Below are 13,896 nucleotides of genomic sequence, written 5' to 3' on the forward strand. Positions count from 1 at the left end.
GGACGGTATTTATTATGGCAGACCCAGGGGGCAGCGGCCGGCGCCGGTGGCCGGTGTCGCCCTGAGCACCCTCTAATGAACGCCACTGAGCCAGACTGATGGATGGGCCCGCGGCGGGGCGCGGCGGGGCGAGCCGCTGTGTCTCCATGTGGCTGGTCCACGAGTAGACGGCTCATCGCGATCCGTGCCGCTACAGACTGGTCCCCTGTCGAGGGACGTGGAGGCGAAGAGTAAAAGAAAAGGCGTGTGCCAGGCGCGGCGGATTGCGGAAGGAATGGATGAGAGGGGAGAAGGAAGCGGTCAGAGGGAGAAACGCGGAAATAGACCGGCTGGCTGGCGGCGGAGCTGTTTGCGGTTGCGCTTCCCGTCGGGCGGTAATCCCACTCCACTAACGGGAGCGCCGCGTCTGCCGTCCGCCCCTAGGGGTGGGCGGCTGATCCCTCTCCGCCTCTCGCCGTCCGTACGTCGGGTCGCGTCTGTTCCGCTCCAGCCGACGCCGGTCTCCACGGGACGCCGTGTTTCCTGTTGTTACCGGCGGCGGCGGGCGGCTGCTTGTCTCGCACCTCTATTGTCTCACAGCCCGGTGCGTGCGCGGCGCCGCCGCCCCGCCCCGCCTTGCCCGGCACCCCATGGCCGTTGGACGTGCCTGCGCCGCTGAAAGCGCACACCATTCGCCGGTGAACGCCCCGCGCGCGTGCCAGCCGCTCAGCGCCGCGCATAACGCGCCGGACAGCCGGCCCGGATCGGTCGGAAGGTGAATAACGCCACTCATCCCTGCGGGTGACGGTTTCCAATGGAAATGGGTCGATAATTACAGTAGAAACTGTCTGACAGAGGTGTGAGTGGGAACACCGGAGCCCGCGGGAGAGCCGTCTAAAGTGCAACTCGGATCCAATCACGTCTTTCTGCACCGCCGCGCAGATCGGGTGTCGAATGGGGAGGGGAGGGGAGGGAATGCCAGCTCAGACGGGGTGGAGGCCCTCGCTCAGACGCCCACGCTCAGAATTTGCTGACGGCCGTCAAACGAACATCAACAGGAGAATTCAGATTAAAGTGTCTGGTTTGATTTGTGCAGTATTGACTACCGATAGACTCGACAAAATTAGTGCAGAGTTGCCGAAGCATCAAGTGCACACATTTGACAATCCAGCAGCAGACAAATTCAATATTCATAAGTTACGGAAGAAGATAAATTACATTTCCGGCACTTAGCTAACGGATTGTGTGGGTGGTAATTAATTCACCATTAGAGCAGACCGCTCTGAATGCCACTGCTCGACATCAGTCACCTGATACATCTCCCTGACATGGGACGCGTCTCGGCGCTACATTTAAGGAGTTTCCGGAGTGTTCCGGTCCGCCAGCAAGCTCTCGTGCCACGCCCCGGGGAAGATGGATGACCTCGCACAGCTCCGACGGGACACGGGACGCCCCGGAGCGGAGGCAATCTCAGTGGATCACGGCACGGGCGGGGCGGGTCCGCGGCCGGCTGAGTATCGAGTAGCCCTGGGTCGTCATCTGGGCCCTCGGCGCGGAGGCTGCACGGCACTGCACACCGGTGCACACTGTGCACAGAGTGCAGAGTCGGTGATACGGGGAGCGCCGCCGGCGGCGACCGGTCCGCCCTCGGACGCGAATTCCACTACAGACCATCCCGCCCTCGGTGCATCGTTCCACAATTGACCGGTCGCCCTCGGACGCAGCATTTTCGCTCGGCCGCGCAGCATCACAACAGCGCCGCCGAGAGAAGTTTGACACGGATGAGTCACTTTCCAGAGAGGTTCACCGATAGGGACTCTGTGCCCCCGGCGCCCCGCGGAGAGGCTGGGTGCTGGGTGACTCAGTGCCTGGTGAGACTCAGCTACGGGGGGAGGGGTGGATCTCACGTCAACGGAAAGGATTTGTCCGAGGAGTCATTTCGCGCCCTTTGGTCCCAAGATGATTCTCCGTGCTTATTGGCCAAGGCGGCAGTCCACGTCCCTTGCCCCAGGGAACAACTCATAGGTATCCTTATCTCTTGTCGTACTGACTTAAAAGTCACCGTCCAGCACAAGAAGAAGATCTATTCTGCTCTCCTCTACACCTTCCAGCCAACTAAACTCACAATCCCCCTCCCGGCACATCCACAGCTCGCAGACACATATCTCACATCATAACCAGCCAATCATGCTCCCATACGTCATTCCCGGCCCAGCTACTTGCAGGGTGTAACTCGGCCCTGCCGGCATCAGATGCCGGCGGCTATGACCAACGCTGGGTCACCGGTTCACAGCTCGACGCTGAAGCTGACTCACACTTATACGGCTCACATTCATCCTTGCGTCACGCTACATCACCCCCTGGTTCTGAAGAACCACATTACTCTACATGTTACATGTCATTCAATCAACGCATCAACTACATCCTCTGGCACACCATCGCCATATCTTTCCGGCTCTCTTCGAACACGCGTACCACGCCGCAGCGTCGCAGGCACGAACGTTTCACTCTCGTCTGCGGACACATCGGACCCGGTCGGTGGATCGGGGTCCGGGGACTGAGCGACGCTGGGCGGCCGCGTGTCCGACTCCGTCACATCACTCGGAGCTGGCGACACACACACGCCATCACACTCGCTGTCATCAGACCACTCCACCGTTGGCGCTCGCAGAGCCCCTGGCCTCGGACATTCAGGGACGGTCAACCGATGTCGGAGGTTTCGCACATGTCGTGGGACATTATCGACTTCGATTGTCTGGGCCGAAACGACGCCTGTCACAATACCCTCGTCTGACTTTACAAAACATCGGTCGCCCCGCCGCCGAACCCACACCTTGTCCCCTACCTGGTATACACCGGGTTTCTTCAGCGGCAGGGCGTCACCAGGCTCGTCTGAGGTTCTGCGGGGCGTCACGTCAACGTCTCGGCCAGGGTGTCGAAGCACCCCGTTGATTGGAGCTGTGGCCGGGTCACTGCCATCCTTCGGTGTCACGTTGTATCGATGGACTGCTTCAGCAACGGAGCAGGACTGCCGGGCCACCATCACTTTGATGGTACGATGATGGCGCTCGACGATGCCGTTCCCGCCGGGCTCGTAGGCAGCGCGGAACCGGATGGATACGTCCCAGCGAGCCGCGAACGCTAACATGACCCGGCCACGGAACTCTGTCGCATTGTCCGTGAGTATTTCCGCCGGGGCTCCACGCTCTAGAAACACGTTCTCCAGCTCACTCACAATCTCCAGAGCTCCTGCCCGGCGAAGCCGTCGCCATATGGCGTACCTCGACGGCCCGCAGTCCACCAGCGTCAGGTATGGGTGGCCGTGCACGTGGGTGACATCCATGGCCAGGCGATCCCACGTGCGTTCTGTTCCGAGTGACCCACCGGGCCAGCGCTCCGGCGCCGGGTCAATCGAGGCACACGTCTGGCATCGTCTGACCACGTCTCGCACAGCTGGTTTTGACACCCGCCTCACCCCCAGCTCACGTCGGGCGTACCACAACGTTCTCCTCACTCCTTGGTGACCGATGTTTTCGTGGATGGTGCGGATGTCACTCGCTGAGGCACTTGTGATGGCAGCGACAGCCACCGGTTGTGCTTTGGACGAATCAGTGGTTGGCTGGTCGGCAGTCTGCAGCCAGGCGTTGGGCACCCGCGTCACCTCATCAGCACGGTTGACCGCTGACGCGACCAGCTCGATAGTGACCTCCAGTTCGTACTCGATGACGAGCTGACGGAAAACAGCCACGCGCCGTCGGATAAGCATTTCGGACTGCGCCTTGGTTCGCAGCCTTGCCTTACCCGACAGCGCGTCACTCAGCCAGCGGTGCACCGTCACCGAGTCTGTCCGGAGCGTCAGGCGACGGAAGCCCCATGCTACCGCCAGGTTGACACCGTTGAGAGCGGCATCCAGTTCTGAGATATTGATGTGCACGTCCCTCTCCGATTCGGCACGCAGCCAGGACGCGTCCTCGATGATGGCGCCCGTGTCAGGGTCAGTGAGCACGACACCGCGGGCGATGGAGCTGGCGTCGGTCCACACCACGACGCTCGTCCCTGTCACACACCACTGGCCGCGTGCCGGGTCACATGCTCGAAACCGCCGTGACACCTCATCCACCTCACGTTGTAGTTCCTCGCTGACGATCGGAGTGTCCCAGTCCGGGCTGAGGCGGTTGGCAGTCCGCTTCATCCATGCAGCGGCCGGCCGCAGCCAGCCTGCGACCGGCACATGAGATGTCAGCTGGCCGGCCCACGCGAAGACAGATCGCCGCGTTAGCACGGGTGGAGCCTGCGTTGGTGACTCCCCGTCCCTACTCCACTGGAGTGCCGGCCCGTCGCTCTCGGCGACACGAAGGCCCAGCATACGTGCACCGGTCGCGACCCGCTCCGGCGGCTTGCATGTGAGCCCGAATCGAGCGAAGTGCTCGGCAACCTCATCAGCCGAAACCACCGCTTCGTTGACCAGCAGATCATCGGCGTAAGGCAGCACTGCCTCTGCCAACCCGGGGCTCTGTGCGAGCACCTTCCTGACCACAGCCTTCATGATCAGAGGCGCGATACTGAGCCCAAAGCCGACCCTGGTCAGGCAGTACCGCCGCCCTTGCACGATGACTGTCTGGTACGGCCACAGGGCCGGGTCCACACGAAGCTGAAGAAAAGCTTTCTTCAGATCCAGGACAGCGACCCGGCGTCCGTGACGTCGCCACCTTCGCAGCTCTTCCACGCAGACGTCAGCGTCGGCTGTGTGACGTGTCAGGTGTTGATTGAGTTCCCGATAATCTAACACCGGCCGCACCTTGTCCTTCGCTGCCTGAGTAACCACCATCAACGGGATCAATCCCTGTGCGGGACCGTACATCGTCTCATCGTATTCGCGCAGCCAGCCCTCACTAATCCACAGCGCCAGCTCTGCATTGAATTTTTCACGCGCACAACTCGGCACACCGTACTGAGATATCGAGTTTCCAAGCGGGGGCGGAGCCACGCCACCGGCCCATTTCCAACGGACTGTCCACACATCATCGAACACAGCCGTGAAGTCAGTCTCGTCAATCCTTAGCTCCGGCTCCGTGTCGACCGCTCGACACACCTCCCGCTCCGGCGGGACCTCACGCTGCACCACAGCAGCCGTGTCGACCGCACGACACACCTCCCGCTCCGGCGGGGCCTCACGCTGCACCACAGTAGCCGTGTCGACCGCTCGACACACCTCCCGCTCCGGCGGGACCTCACGCTGCACCACAGCAGCCGTGTCAACCGCTCGACACACCTCCCGCTCCGGCGGGGCCTCACGCTGCACCACAGCAGCCGTGTCGACCGCTCGACACACCTCCCGCTCCGGCGGGGCCTCACGCTGCACCACAGCAGCCGTGTCGACGCTCGCAACTGGGTTGTCGCTCCCGAAGCGAACGGATCCTCCACTTACACTCACGCCCTGCAGGGCGTCAATGCCGGTCATGCCCAGCAACACGTCTACGCCCAGCAACCGGGCCGGTACGACGACCGCCCGCACACTCACTGTCGCCCCGCGCACTCCAAGGCTGACCACAGCCCGCCCACAGCACAGCACCGGGCTGTCGTTGACAGCGACCAAGCTGGCGTCACTCCGCTCCCAGCAGGACACCATGCCCTTCCACACCACTGTCTCGCTGCACCCTGTGTCGACGAGTGCTCGGCACTTGCGCCCATTTACATTGATGTCGATGATGGGGGCTCTTGGGTCACTGCGGCAGCTGGCGACGGCGGAGCCCGTGGCGCTGATGTAGCGCCGTCGCCGTGCCCGTTTGGGCAGAGCCGGGCGATGTGGCCTACCTGGTTACAGGTCCAACACCGCAGTGGTGGACGGCGACCCGTCCCTCTGGCTCCCCGCTGCTGCTGTACATATGATGGCGGCGGCTGGACGACAGCCACCGATGCAGTCGCTCTCTCCCTGGCCGCCATCGCCAACGTTGACCTAGCGACGGCGACGGCTCGCTCCAAGGAGAGAGTTTCATCTCCAGCACTGTTACGTACTGTTAGCCGCACCTCCGGCGGCAGACCTTGCAGGAAGTGCGTCGTCATCACTTCGTTGGACACTGAACCTATGAGGGATATCAGCCGCTTGACTGATCCCAGGTAGGCATCCACAGACTCGCCCGGTTGTAGACGTCGGTGATACAGCTCATACATAGCCGCGTCGGGTCCCAATGCAAATGCACGATGCAGTTTTTGGCGGACGATTGCAGCATCCCGCTGCTCGGTGGAGGAGAGGGTGGCCCACACCTCGTACGCCTGGTCCCTCAGGCGTGTGGGTATGACAGCGGCCAGTGACACACGACGCAGGGCACACAGCTGTGTCGCCTGCTCCAGCCATCTGACGACGTCACCGCTGCCGTCGAACTCCGGTATTGCCCGCAGATCGAATGCAGGCGCAGGAAACTCTGGTTCCATGGTATTGGTACCAGCTACCGGTGCACCACTGCCCTCTTCTACGTCAGACATAATCACAACACTTAGTCGAGAAGGCCGAAATAGCTTGTCGTACTGACTTAAAAGTCACCGTCCAGCACAAGAAGAAGATCTATTCTGCTCTCCTCTACACCTTCCAGCCAACTAAACTCACAATCCCCCTCCCGGCACATCCACAGCTCGCAGACACACATCTCACATCATCACCAACCAATCGCGCTGTCATACGTCATATATCTCACATCATAACCAGCCAATCATGCTCCCATACGTCATTCCCGGCCCAGCTACTTGCAGGGTGTAACTCGGCCCTGCCGGCATCAGATGCCGGCGGCTATGACCAACGCTGGGTCACCGGTTCACAGCTCGACGCTGAAGCTGACTCACACTTATACGGCTCACATTCATCCTTGCGTCACGCTACATCTCTATGTGACGCAGCCTCTAAGTGGCAGTCGTATGGACCGGTCCACCACCCCAGTATGACGCACTCTCCCAAGAAGGACACAGGTCACCGCGCCGCGCCGCGCCCCGTGCGTCGTCGCCGCCGCGGGGTGTGTGCCTGCGTGTCGAAACACCCACCCACCACCGTGATAACACTGTGTGCCGACTTAGTGTGTGCGTGCGAACACACACAGGCGGTCCGATAGCGCTGCGGTGGGGCCGGCGCCGACTTTCCACAGCGACCGAGGTCTCCGTCAGTGGGTCCGGTTGGGGACGGTGACGAACTGGGCTGTGGTGTCAGATTCAGAACACCAGCAGCTATGGGTGCTGGGCGGGTGGTCCGTGCTGCTAGGCGGCTCGAAGGCCCAGCGCCCGGCGAAAGGAGCCGAGAGTGCTGATTTCAGCAAGAGACTGCTTTCTAGAGCAATACAGTTAGCCGCCGAAGTGGCTATATGTAACCTGTCTCCGGAGGCACCACCTGCTGCAAAGCGGCCGGTGTCCTACCACTGTTACGACCACTGCAGCAGTATGGCCGGTGTTACCACTGCAGGCTGGCCGGCCGGTGGCGCTTCTGACTGCAGCGGCGCGGCCACTCTCTACTGCCGGCGGCGGCGGCGTCCCGGCGAGCCGCGCCCGTGCGCCGGGCCGCTCTCCACCGCTCGCCACAGCGGCCACCCGCCGCGCCCTCGCAGTCCACTGCCGCCGGCCCGCCGCGTCCAGATGGACCCTGATTTAGTCCACCGGCCGGCCGGCACTCACAACGGGAGGGCGGTCAGATCCGGCCGGGCATATAGCTGCAGGTGCGCGCCTGGGATGCTGAGAGGTGCAGGTCGACGAAACGGTACCGCCCAACTCCGCACTTCGAACGTACTCAGCTCGAGTACCGGCTTTTGCTAACGGTGGGGATGAGACGCCGACGCCAGAGCGGTATTTGAAGGCGACGGAGGGCGTGGAGTCTAGTTGAAGCAGGCAGCCAGCAATTAGATTGCTTCACGTGCTAACTAATGTGACATTGGACTTCAGGGTGACCTCTGAATTTAGCGAATGTAATTATTTTGAGCGATCATGCGGCTTAATTTCCTTACGAGCTGAACACTAAAGAGCCGGTATAGTTTCCGCATTATATCCGCTGAGGATATGACGACAACCATCCAACAAGTCCGCGGCTGGTGGATAGATGACTCATTGCCACTGACGTCAAACATTACACATTCATGGTCGACGCCGAGTTGGAGCCACTTCTCGGCACATATGGAGGCAGCACAAGGCCACTACTGACTACACACGGTGCCCGGTGGGCGGTGGCCTATATCCAACAAGCGGGCAAACTCAAAATATAGTCTCTGTTTCAACAATTCAGTTTAAAGGACACCAATGACCAAACCCATGCCGGTACCTGTTCCAACTCGGGAAAGCGGGCAAGCCTATTCAACCCAGTTATTCCTGTTTGCTGGCCCGCACCGGACCGAGCTACAGCCAACGTGGCGGTAACCCCAACTCACGTTCTGGGCCGCACTGTAGTCCGCCGCTCACGGACCACCAGTCGCGCTGCGGAAGTGCGTCCACCGGTCCGCGTCCTGCCGGACGCGTTCCCACGGAGAATCGGCACCGTTCGACCGCGGCGTCCACTAGCGTCGCACGGAACCCACAACAATTCAGTCACACGCGTCCGGCCACACCACGCGACTGCCCGCCGACGACTGCGGCCGCCGCGCCGCCGCCCGACCGGCCGCCCGGCCGGCCGGCGCCCGGTAAACAGACGACCAGTGACGTCATCAGTAAGGCTTGGGTGACGTCACAATGTAGTCAGGCTGGGGTGACGTCACCCAACCGCTCTCGCTTCGGTTCAGCGCGCCCGACCCGCAATTTTCCGAAGGCTGTGATACGAGCGGTCGTGGAGTGTCTGCCGTCCGGCCGACAACGCTAAAATGACGTCATATCAAGTGATGCTGCAGCATTTCTGGGTCCGCCAGTCCGTGACTACAACCGACGAATGGAGTGATTGTTCGAGTTTGGCATAACATTTGGTTCAACGTAAATAATACTTGAAACATTTTGTTAGAAAGGATCAGCGCTTCGGAGAATAAAGCTTCCGACCTCACATTATTGAGCTCATGGAAAGGGCTCATCGTCCATAAAATCTTATAATGAAACTCATGCTCGAAGCGTTTAGCGTACGAAGAATGGCATCCTTCCTAGAAACCACTCAACGGGACTTAAATTAGTTTCGTTTTACATTTTGAGAAATAAACCAAGACCCAAACAACTAACCAACAAACGGGCTTCCATCTCATCAGCTCACGAAGCAATTATCAGAGCTAATTGAAGTGGCGCCCACTTGCGCACTGTCTTGGGGTGAATCCCGGAAGAACGGCTGAGCTGATAATGGAGAGGGCAGACTTACAAAGGAAGTGGTGTTTTGATCAGTTACTACCGCCGCTAAGCCGGGGACAACCGGGACAGGACGGGCCACTGCAGAGCGAACGGCAGGAAGTGCCGTCACTGCAGTACCACCCGGCCCGAAGTCCCGAGAAGGCCCGTTTGTCTCCGTATGCAGGCAAGGGAAGTCCGGGAGTCAACTGTTCGAGTCACGAATAGACCGAGCCATGAGGCGACCAATGACCAATGACCATTGGTCAATCCGTGATAAATCGGACTAATGACCAATCAGATCCTGAATCGAGCGGTCGAGTCACGTACCGACCGAGTCACGAACTGATAAACCCAAACCATGAGCAGACCGATTTAAGAGCAGACTAACCAAGTCATGAGCCATTGGACCGAGTCATGAGTCAATCGCACGAGTCATGAGCGGGACACGGCGACACCAAGTCACGGAACGACCGACCGAGACATCCGGCCGGCTCGGGTCCACTGAGACAGCCAGCCTGATCCCACGGATCGACTTCGGTCGGCGGACACGGCGACTCCGCAGGCTGCTGACAGTGCTGAGTTGTTTCTGATTACCACGAGACAAGGCGAGCTCCCCGGCGTTGGTCGTCAGCCCAAACGAGATCTAGCCGACAGCGCCATTCACTCGTTTTACGAGAGCATTTGTTCGTTGATTTCATATCAAAACGACATCACAACTCACTTGTTTTAGCAGATCAAATCCGTTCTATATTCCGCCCACAACCTTTGGCAGCAAAAAGGGCGCAAAGTCGACTTTAAGGCATGGTATATGCTGGCTGGCGTAAAGGTAATAAAAAATGACCCGTTTCCACAAACATCAAACATAAATGACGATCGACTTAAGCACTTAAGTCCAGTATACCAAAATCAAACATACGTTATAAATTAAGTAGGACTAAAGGAAAATCAAAACTCAAATGAAAGAAGACTTCACATATGTAGACGGCTGAATAGTGTGCCGACGGCCGGCAGTGTTGCCGGAAAACACTCCACAGCCCATTAGATTCCCTAGAGCAACGGGTAGACATGGCGGTGGCCTTACTGGAGTACAGGACGGCCCTGCTGGACCCCCTGACGACCTCCGACTCTGACGGTCCTGCTGGTCCTTCTAACGGACCTGCTGAGACCTTGACCATCGGAGGCCCTGCTGGACCCCCTCTGATGGCCTTGCTGGTGATCCCTCTGCTGGCCCTGTTGAGTGCTGAACCGTCTGCCAGCTCTGACAGCTCTGGTTCGTACTGGTCCATCTGACGGTTCTGAGGCCCCGCTGGACCGTCTGACAGCTCTGGTTCGTACTGGTCCATCTGACGGCTCTGAGGCCCTACTGGACCGTCTGACAGCTCTGGTCCGTACTGGTCCATCTGACGGCTCTGAGGCCCCGCTCTGGCCCGGCTGACGGCCCTACAGGGACGCGGCCCGGCGCCACGGCGGCCCGACGCGGAGCCATTTCATAAATGGCCTCTCTGAATTCAGCGCCGGCCGCGAACATAACTCGCTGTCCGCCCGACTGGTGGTGAAATATTCCGTCTGGAAACTCGGAACACCACTCCATCGTCAATATTTCCTAATTTAGATTCTCAAATAACAAGCTGAACAGTGAAATACACTCTCTTCGGTACAGACTGGAGTGAAACATAGCTTGATAGAAACGAATGAAAGGAATAGGTACACGGGAAACATTGGATGGGAGAAGAAAGCAGAAAAGAGCAAAGGAATAGATAAGAAGAGAGAAACAAGAGGCAGTCGACCTAACTGATCTGACAATGGCGACCGTTGTGTAGAGGTATGCCACTCACGGGCCACGGCCTTTCCGCACGTGGACACGCCAGATTAATTAATCAGAAACCAACTCATTAGGGTCATTGCAGCTCGGCGCGGACTATTTACAATCACGCAAGATGAGCTAGTTTATACCGCCGGTACCAAGCACAAAGCGACCGATCAAAGCAAAACTTAGCCCCAGCCTCAACAACACCATAGAAAGCTAAGACGTGGGCTTCGACCATTGCCGGCGACAGAGGAAAAATGAGATGCTCCGGACACCGACCAGACATTTTCATAAGCGGCCGATTCATGGAGATATGATTATCATGAGAATAATTAATTACCGTGAATTATGGAAGTGATGCCATTTTCTCATTACGACGACCTTCTGAGGATCAGGATAAGTCTGATTCTTACGAAGGTGAGTTGCGACATTAGCATACCATATAAGCAGCGTCCTGAAACTGTGACACGATTATCATTATTTCATTTCATCTGAAATGAGCTACAGGTGACGGTTTCGCTTGTAGCCTATAAACGATGCAGTTCATTTGATAGGAGCGACATGGGACAGCTACGGCAGTCTCATGCAGTATCAAATCAAGAATACTCCTGACGGCTGGGCTGACCCCAGAACCACGCGATGGTCCCGGTCCCGCCAATAAACATATAAATGTAATGGTGCAAACGGTGGTAATGTATGTAATGGCCGTAAAACACGAAATGCCTTTTTGCTGATGTTTACTTTGTGCAATAAATATATCAATAAATAATTAAATATGTCCCTCGAAAAAAATCATCCTGCCGTGGTTGTGGTAATGGCCCGGTCCTATCTATACTGTTGCCATGGTTCCAGTCAGGGATGCGGAGCCGTGGAAATTTCAGACGGCTCCGGCTCCGGCTCCGGCTCCGGAGAAAAAAATCGGCTCCGGCTCCGGCTCCGGCTCCGGGTGAAATGTTGTGGCGGCTCCGGCTCCGGCTCCGGCTCCGAGTAAAATGGTCCGGCTCCGGCGGCTCCGGCTCCGGCGGCTCCGGCTCCGACTCAGTACATCCTCTATGCAATCAATTAAATACGGGTGGAAGAAAAATTGGATTGGTTATACGCGTTACTCTTTGCCATGACCGGCTCACCGCGTCCCCGCGCAAACGCACCTCGGAGAGAACTCGGGCAGAACAAAGGACTAGGAAGCGATGGCATTAGAAACGCAGTCGCCGCGAATTGGAGTTCACTGAACCATCGTAAGCTGACACCAGTCTCGGCTGCATTGGGGGGTGGGAGTGGGGGGGGGGGGGGGGTTGGGGGTGGGGGGAGGGGAAGAGACGGTGCTGGGAGTCGCAGTCCACTGCACTGGCTTGAAAACAATGGCCGTCACTTGTTGACCGGTCCTCATGTTCTGGGGATGCAGTAGACGTGGGGGGGGGGAGGAGGAGCAGACAAGAAGTTGATTGCGTACAGTGGGATACTGGGGATATTCGGCTTTTTTCATTCAGTTGATGGCCCATGACGTAAGTAAAGTACCATATGTTTTACTGCCTTGTACTGTCAAACCGAGCTAGGTCAATTATTTTTTTTTTTCCTCTTCAAAAAATAAAAAGGAGCCGGAGTCGCCCCCTTTTTTGGCGGCTCCGGCTCCGGCTCCGGCTCCGGGCTATATTGTTTCACGGCTCCGGCTCCGGCTCCGGCTCCGGGCAAAATATGCCGGCTCCGGCGGCTCCGGCTCCGACTCCGGCTCCGGCTCCGCATCCCTGGTGCAAACGGTGGTAATGTATGTAATGGCCGTAAAACACGAAATGCCTTTTTGCTGATGTTTACTTTGTGCAATAAATATATCAATAAATAATTAAATATGTCCCTCGAAAAAAATCATCCTGCCGTGGTTGTGGTAATGGCCCGGTCCTATCTATACTGTTGCCATGGTTCCAGTCAGGGATGCGGAGCCGTGGAAATTTCAGACGGCTCCGGCTCCGGCTCCGGCTCCGGAGAAAAAAATCGGCTCCGGCTCCGGCTCCGGCTCCGGGTGAAATGTTGTGGCGGCTCCGGCTCCGGCTCCGGCTCCGAGTAAAATGGTCCGGCTCCGGCGGCTCCGGCTCCGGCGGCTCCGGCTCCGACTCAGTACATCCTCTATGCAATCAATTAAATACGGGTGGAAGAAAAATTGGATTGGTTATACGCGTTACTCTTTGCCATGACCGGCTCACCGCGTCCCCGCGCAAACGCACCTCGGAGAGAACTCGGGCAGAACAAAGGACTAGGAAGCGATGGCATTAGAAACGCAGTCGCCGCGAATTGGAGTTCACTGAACCATCGTAAGCTGACACCAGTCTCGGCTGCATTGGGGGGTGGGAGTGGGGGGGGGGGGGGTTGGGGGTGGGGGGAGGGGAAGAGACGGTGCTGGGAGTCGCAGTCCACTGCACTGGCTTGAAAACAATGGCCGTCACTTGTTGACCGGTCCTCATGTTCTGGGGATGCAGTAGACGTGGGGGGGGGGGGGGAGGAGGAGCAGACAAGAAGTTGATTGCGTACAGTGGGATACTGGGGATATTCGGCTTTTTTCATTCAGTTGATGGCCCATGACGTAAGTAAAGTACCATATGTTTTACTGCCTTGTACTGTCAAACCGAGCTAGGTCAATTATTTTTTTTTTCCTCTTCAAAAAATAAAAAGGAGCCGGAGTCGCCCCCTTTTTTGGCGGCTCCGGCTCCGGCTCCGGCTCCGGGCTATATTGTTTCACGGCTCCGGCTCCGGCTCCGGCTCCGGGCAAAATATGCCGGCTCCGGCGGCTCCGGCTCCGACTCCGGCTCCGGCTCCGCATCCCTGGTTCCAGTCCCTCTTCGGTTATGCCTATA

The 13,896-nt window shown here is 58.2% G+C and overlaps 1 protein-coding gene across 3 annotated transcripts in view; it reads right to left on the reverse strand.

Annotated features, from left to right (window-relative positions):
* LOC122364986 (leucine-rich repeat-containing protein 24-like) overlaps positions 1-13,896 on the reverse strand; it is a 58,663-nt gene that overhangs the window by 30,797 nt on the left and 13,970 nt on the right. The window contains exon 1 of one of the 3 annotated variants that reach the window (XM_043335839.1): positions 8,376-8,583. The exons of the other annotated variants lie outside the window; for them this stretch is intronic. The gene's annotated coding sequence lies outside the window, so the exon portion shown is untranslated. Of the gene's footprint in view, positions 1-8,375; positions 8,584-13,896 lie in introns of those variants that run through there. 3 annotated transcript variants of the gene reach the window in all.

The sequence above is a fragment of the Amphibalanus amphitrite genome, unplaced genomic scaffold (assembly GCF_019059575.1).
Source record: "Amphibalanus amphitrite isolate SeventyFive unplaced genomic scaffold, NRLGWU_Aamphi_draft 000710F_arrow, whole genome shotgun sequence".
NCBI lineage: Eukaryota > Metazoa > Arthropoda > Thecostraca > Balanomorpha > Balanidae > Amphibalanus > Amphibalanus amphitrite.